The sequence below is a fragment of the Canis lupus genome, chromosome 23, assembly GCF_011100685.1.
Source record: "Canis lupus familiaris isolate Mischka breed German Shepherd chromosome 23, alternate assembly UU_Cfam_GSD_1.0, whole genome shotgun sequence".
Lineage (NCBI taxonomy): Eukaryota > Metazoa > Chordata > Mammalia > Carnivora > Canidae > Canis > Canis lupus.
The window spans coordinates 34,447,236-34,454,924 of NC_049244.1; the positions used below are offsets into that span (position 1 = coordinate 34,447,236).

Here is a 7,689-nt window from a genome sequence, read left to right on the forward strand (position 1 = left end):
CAATACACAGGAGGTTTTAACAGGATTCAGTCACAAATTCAGTCCAGATTGCCTCAACATCACATTTCTAACTGAAGACTATATCCTTATAGCAGCTTCTAGGGACAGGGAAGATAAGGGGAACACATATTCTATGGACAGGGTAGGGGGTAGGGAGCCTCCAATTACAGAGTCCAGTTTATGGATCAACTGGAGATCATATCTTCTTGATGACCAAAGACTTACTCATTTTGTATAACTGAAACTTAGTAACCTTGACTAATACCTTCTGTTTTCCCTCAGACCTATTTATTGACTACCTATTTGCCAGGCACGAATAAAGTCTCTGTTGTTGTGGAGATTATATTCTTGCTGGGAGAAGCATGAAGTGTGTTCATAAATAATTAGACACAAAAATATTAGATGATGAAAGACACTGTCAAGAGAATAAGAAGATAAGCCACACACTGGGAGAAAATATTTGCAAAAGATATATCTGATAAAGGACTATTAACTAAAATACACAAAGAACCCTTACAGATTAACAATAAAATGAAAGCCTAATAAAAAAATTGGGAAAAGATTTGATCAGAGACCTCATCAAAGAAGACCATCTGTATTTGGCAAATACAGATGGCAAATAAACATATGAAGAGATGTCCAACACTATGTGTTATTAGAGAATTGCAAATTAAAACAATAAGATACTACTATACAGATTTTAGAAAAGCAAAAATCCAAAACACTGACAATACCAAATGATGGTGAGGATGTGGAGCAACAGGAGCTCTCATTCATTGCTAGTAGGAATGCGAAATGGTCTTCCACTTTGTAAGACAGCTGGGTAGGTTCTTACAAATCTGAAATATGCTTACCATACAATCCAGAAATCATGCTCTTTGCTATTTACCCAGATGAATTGAAAATGTGTGCCCCTCTAAAAACCTGCACATGAATGTTTACAGCAGCTTTATTGATAATTGCCAGAATCTGGACGAAACCAAAATATCCTTTAGCAAGTGAATGCATAAATAAGTTGTGGTACATCCAGACACTGAAAATTATTCAGTACTAAAAAGAAACAAGCCACAAAAAGATATATAGGAAGTTTAAATGCATTTTATTAAGTGAAAGAAGCCAATCTAAAAAGGCTATATACTGTATGATTCCAACTATATGACATTCTAGAAAAGGCAAAACCGTGGAGACAATAAAAAAGCTATCAGTGGTTGCCAGAAGTTTGGAGAGAGTGGGATGAATAGGTGGGGCATAGAGGATTTTTAGGGCAGTTAAACTGCTCTTTATGATACTATAATAATGGTGGATATATGATATTATACATTTGAAAAAACTCATAAAGTGAACTGTAAACTACGAACTTTATTTGATAATGATGTATCAATATTGGTTCATTGATTATAACAAATGTATTGCTTTGGTGTGGGATGTTGATGGTGGAGGAGGCAATATGTGTGTGTCTAATGATATATGGGAAACTTCTACATTCTGTTCAGTTTTGCTGCAAACCTAAAATAGCTCTAAAAATTAAATTCTATATTAAAAATAGTAAGTGATGACATATAAAGAGATAATCAGGGTGATAAGATAGAGTGTGATAATGCAATGGGCAAGCTACTTGAGACAGCCTGAAGTGTTGCTGCACAAACCTTGAGTCAGGAACAAACTTTCAGTCAGAGAACAGAAGACTTGAGTGTCTGGAACATGATGAGAGAAGTAGAGAAAGCATAGAAAATGAGACAGAGGAGGTGGCAGGCGACAGCTTATATAAAGCCTTATGTGCCAGGATAAAAGGCACTAATTTTGAGTCATCTTGAAGATGGAAAGTAAGGGAGAGGCGAAAGATTGTATGGATGCTTGACTTTTCCAGTAGCCTTTGCTTCTATATCCTTTGTAAGCACAGTTTCTTGGGAAACCCCAGACTGTTCCCAACATAGCTTATTGTTCTGTCTAAAAAAAGTCTTCAAAAGCTGGAATTCTGCTCCTTTCATTTCAGGAATCCTGGACCCTTTGTTCAAATTCTCCCTTTGGTCATCTGCCTACAGTATCTTATCCTTGAAACCGACTTTCAAGAGAAGCTGGAGAAGGGAAGAATTATTAGCACCATTCTTCTGATTATACCTCACTTTTGCATATTTCTTGAGAATTCCTAACAGTTTTGCATTCACTATTTTTTATTGAAATAAGAACTTTGGTATTTATCAACTACCTTTATGCTTATTTAAAACATTTTATCTAGTTGGGTTTTTTTTAATACATGTTCAATGAGAAAATCTGGAAGACACAAAAAATGTGTGAAGAAAGAAATGATAATAATTGGTAAATATCATGAATCAGATATAAGTCATTTTCCATTGTTATTCTTAGCTTATTAGATTGGTTACTTTTGTTACAACATGCTAGGATATTTATTTTGTAAAATTAAGATTATGTTTTATACCCGACTTCATAGGCTGCTTTTCACTTAAAGCATCTTGTATATCATACACTCTCAGGTAATTTTCAGAGTCTCTGAGTGAGTGGTATTTTCACCTTTGTTTCCCTTAAGAAATGGATATTCTGAAAATGTGAAGAGTTTCCTGAGGGTTAAGGAGAGACTACAATTGCAATCTTGGTGTTCCAACTGTGAGTCTAGAACTCCAGCCATTATATCACAGATGACAGTACTACTACAGAAACCCATATATATTGATGATTCTCTACCTTTTTAATATGTAAATCCCGTCATGTCATTCCTTTGCCCCTAATACAACAATGGCTACCTATTTCATTCAAAGTGAAAGCTAAAATGCCTATAATTTGGCCCCCAGTGATTTTCTAATTCATCTCTCACATCTCCCCAGCTCCTAATTTACTATGCTACAGGTTCCTTGCTATTCCCCAACGTACCAGGCATGCTGCCAGTGTGGGGTTTTATACTTGCTGTTTCCTTTTTCCAGAATGCTTTTCCTCCATATATCCACATGCCTCTCTCCTTTACTTTCTTTATGTCTGTTCAGACATCACACTGTCAGTGAAGCCCTCCCTGACCATCCCATATAGTGAATCTTTGCCTGAAACCACCTGATACTCCTCACCTCTATTTCCCTACTTTGATTTCTCTTTTGTTTGTATGACCACATGATATGCTACATACTTACTTATTTCTTTCTAATTTCTCTTCCCACCCTACCCCCAATGGCAGGAACTTGTTTTACTTTATTTATTATGTTACAGACATTCGATATATTTTTTTTGTTGGAGGAATGGGTATACACTAGATGACCTGCTCAGTGATTTATATACATTCTATCCCTCTCCCCTCTCTCTGAGTCTATGAGACATGTTATTTCCAAATTCAAACACACATTGATATATGTTGTGACAACAAATTTTATTATCAAAGGTGATGTCAAGTTTAATATTTAAGGACTGAAAATTAAAGATCATCTTTGACTCTGGGTCCAAAAAAAATCCCTTTGACTCTGCCTGCTTGTTTTACCATAAAACATCCACAATGATGGTTATTCTAGCACTGTACATACATATGCTATGTTACCAAATAAATTAAAAAGAAACTCAACATCCTAGTTCAAGCACTCATTGATTATTGTAAAAACATGATGATCTAATTATGTCAACTTCCAGAGAGCCAATCAACAAAGAATTAATTTCTTGACCAAATTCATCATTACTTTCAAAGAAGTTATTATGAGGGTGCTTATGTATAGGTGTTAGTGTAGAAAGTCAGTGAGCACAAGCCTTAAGAATTTTATGTCTATGAGTGAACAAGGACAATGGAGTTTCAGCTATACCAAGTGAACAAAAATGATACGTTAGATAACTCTACATTGTCTAACAAGCATTTACTAGACATCTTTCTGTGCATGGCCCAAGCTTCATTTCCTGAACTCTCCAAACAAATGATTTAGTGGGGAGAAGGTGTGTGCCTAAACTGGTGTATGAGATTAGGTAACAAACAAAATGCATTATCCTCCTTCCATCACAGCCTTAATGTCTGTCTCCAGTCTGACTTGGGTGTCTGGCTCCAGGCTGAATGAAGTCTCTGACTTGAAAAGGATTAAGTACAAACAACAATGTCCTGCTTCTCTCCTAATCTGCTTTAGGACAATAGAGGTGCTAGAAAAGAGTGTCTCATTTGTGCAGATAGCTTAATTTAAATAGCACTTCATGAAGACTCACTTGAGCCAACATCAGGACTTTTTTGGTTTTCTCCCATCCTGTGACTAGGACCGCCCCTTATCACAGTCATCAAGACATGATATGTGCTCACCATCCAGGTGAATTTACACAAAATTGATTAACATTTCACTTGCATGTTATTGAACTTGATGTATGAGTTTTAAATCATACAGCTCATGGCACTTAGTCAACAAAACACTAAAATGTCTCTTTTTTATAATGATTTGGATGATGTGGCTGAAGTTTCCTAAATTATTGAGACTATAAACCAATTTATTAAATTTAGTGAAAAAGTTTCCATATTAAGTAAGATGACTCTTTTTCTATGCAAAACCTTCTTATGAAAGGTTAAATGACTTTTTCATCATTCTTTCAATGTCTAAGATAAATGGTCTTGGGTTGTCAGCCAGATGATATTTAACTCAGCACTCTACCAAAATTAAAAGCAGCCTATGAGAAGAGGAAGAAAGAGATAGAGGAAAGGTGGCTGAACAAAATAAATGGAACATTCATGTTTATATGTATATGTTTCGACTCCCAGCCAGAATGTAAATGATCACAAAATGATTGTGGCTTTTTTGCATTCTTTTCACGCTGCATGACTCAGTTTCCAGAGTGATGGCATTAAACAATGAACTACTGCAAAGGCACAACCTGGAACAGAAATACTGACCTTTGGAAAAACTGTGAAGAGGCAATGGTATATCTTCGGCCGTTGCCTACAGTTGTTTCTTCCATTCTAACCTTTCCACTACGCCTTCATACTTATAAGCCCCTTTTTTTCAAAGGTCCAGGATCTCATCTCTCAGAAAAAGAAAATGGTCATGGAATACCTGCTATATCCAGGTACAGTATAAGGCACTAGGTTTTCCTAAGAACAAGGAAGATTGATCTTGCTAGTAAAGGTACACTATATAAGATGTATCATATATAGGATATAGATGTGTGTTTTAAAAGAAACAAACAATCCAATCATGAAATGGGCAAAAGACATGAACAGAAATCTCACAGAGGAAGACATAGACATGGCCAACATGCACATGAGAAAATGCTCTGCATCACTTGCCATCAGGGAAATACAAATCAAAACTACAATGAGACACCACCTCACACCAGTGAGAATGGGGGAAAATTAACAAGGCAGGAAACCACAAATGTTGGAGAGGATGCAGAGAAAAGGGAACCCTCTTACACTGTTGGTGGTAATGTGAACTGGTGCAGCCACTCTGGAAAACTGTGTGGAGGTTCCTCAAAGAGCTAAAAATAGACCTGCCCTATGACCCAGCAATTGCACTGTTGGGGATTTACCCCAAAGATACAGATGCAATGAAACGCCGGGACACCTGCACCCCTGATGTTTCTAGCAGCAACGTCCACAATAGCCAAACTGTGGAAGAAGCCTCGGTGTCCATCGAAAGATGAATGGATAAATGGAGATGTGGTTTATGTATACAATGGAATATTCCTCAGCCATTAGAAATGACAAATACCCACCATTTGCTTCAATGTGGATGGAACTGGAGGATATTATGCTGAGTGAAGTAAGTCAATCGGAGAAGGACAAACATTATATGTTCTCATTCATTTGGGGAATATAAATAATAGTGAAAGGGAATATAAGGGAAGGCAGAAGAAATGCCTGGGAAATATCAGAAAGGGAGACAGAACATAAAGACTCCTAACTCTGGGAAATGAACTAGGGGTGGTGGAAGGTGAGGAGGGAGGGGGAGTAGGGGTGAATGGGTGACGGGCACTGAGGGGGGCACTTGACGGGATGAGCACTGGGTGTTACTCTGTATGTTGGTAAATTGGACACCAATAAAAAATAAATTTATTATAAAAAATAACAAAAAACAATACATTGCCTTAAAAAAAAGAAAAAAAGGAAAATAAAAGCTATTGAAATGCAGAGAAGTTATTGATATGATTATGACAAGTTCATTTTTATTAAAATTTTTTAAAGATTTATTTATTTATTTATTCATTCATTCATTCATTCATTCATAAAGACTCAGAGAGAAAGAGAGAGAGAGGCAGAGACACAGGCAGAGGGAGAAGCAGGCTCCATGCAGGGCGTCCAACATGGAACTCGATCCCCAGTTCTCTGGGATCATGGCCTGGACTGAAGGTGGCACTAAACCGCTGAGCCACCGGGGCTGCCCTAAAAGTTTTTTAAACCATCTACAAAGAGTAGTGATTAATCCAATGTTTAGTACCAGATGATTGAAGATATTGAATAGCAGCTGAAGGTATAGAAGATTACACTGAGAACAAAGGGAAGGCATTAAAGGTTTTGGCAACAACAAATGAAAACCAAGCTTTCAGAAGAACTATTTAGGGAAAAATCAAAGATAAAAATATTACACAGGAAGCCAATATTGTCAAAATTGGCATGAAAATAGAAATTCTGAATAGACCTATTTCTATTAAAAATTAATTGTATAATTAAAACTTTCATATATTCTTCTGCTTCTGAACATGATAGACTTATACAGGACATGCTCTCATTCAGTGAAAAAATAGACAAAAAAAAAATTTGTTTCAGAATTTGGACAACAGGTAATACAGGACTTTGATTCCCGAAAGAAAAGACACAAAGTGATCCTTCTGATCAACCTAGAGGCATTTTCTGGACTGTGATGCAGGGAGGGGGAACACAGCAGAGCCTAATAATGACTGTGAGTTGAGAAGACTGAAGTTGAGAATGCCTGAGGCAGTTGGAATGTATGAAGAATACTGGAAAGGAATACAGAAAGAAAGAACTCCAGAAATCACCATTGTGGGTCCCCTTGAATGTTGCTTAATACTAACCTGTCATAGATAGAATGAAATTTTACAATGTTGGACAAAAAACTACCAGGGAGTTGTAAGAACTCCCAGAACTCATGTAGGGCTAATATCTGTTCAAGTTCTGACCAGCTAAAGTGAAGAGACTTTGTTGAATTCCCAGTGCATAAAGACTCCAGACAGATCACACTTTGTTACTAGGGGAGAAATTTAGTCTCAGAGTGAAGGATATTTTATAACTACTCCAAAATGCTTTAATAGACTTCAAAAGATCAAAATGAATCACAAATAAATCAATTGCCTGCTTAAATAAAAATCAACCCTCTTTAAAAAAAGATAACAAAATCCAGACCAACAAAATTAATATCCCTAATGTCCAGCATCTAAGAGATACCAGATGTGTGAAGAAGCAAGAAAACATCATCCAAAAGAGGGAGAAAACAATCAATAAGCAGACCTTGAAATAATAGGGAAAAATACTTTACTACAGTTATTATAAATATAAATATTATAAATACAATCAAAGACTTAAAGGGGGAAAGCATAATGAGAAATGGAAGATGTTTAAAAAGTGTCAAATGGAACTTCTGGAGCTGAAAAACAGTATCTGAATTTAAAATTAAATACAATTAATAGCTGATTAGAAAATATAGAAGAAAAGGTCAGTGAACCTGAAGACACAGAAATAGAAACTACCCAAATTGAAGTAGGAAGAAATAAGAC

General features: G+C 36.2%; 1 long non-coding RNA gene across 2 annotated transcripts in view; it reads left to right on the top strand.

The window, feature by feature from the left end:
• Positions 1–3,566, top strand: part of LOC119877435 — a 52,679-nt gene extending 49,113 nt beyond the window's left edge. Inside the window, exons 3-4 of one of the 2 annotated variants that reach the window (XR_005377072.1) lie at positions 1,994–2,316; positions 2,546–3,566. This is a non-coding gene — a long non-coding RNA (uncharacterized LOC119877435). Of the gene's footprint in view, positions 1–1,993 lie in introns of both variants that reach the window. The other variant, XR_005377071.1, reaches the window with a different exon arrangement.
• The last annotated feature ends 4,123 nt before the right edge of the window (positions 3,567–7,689 follow it).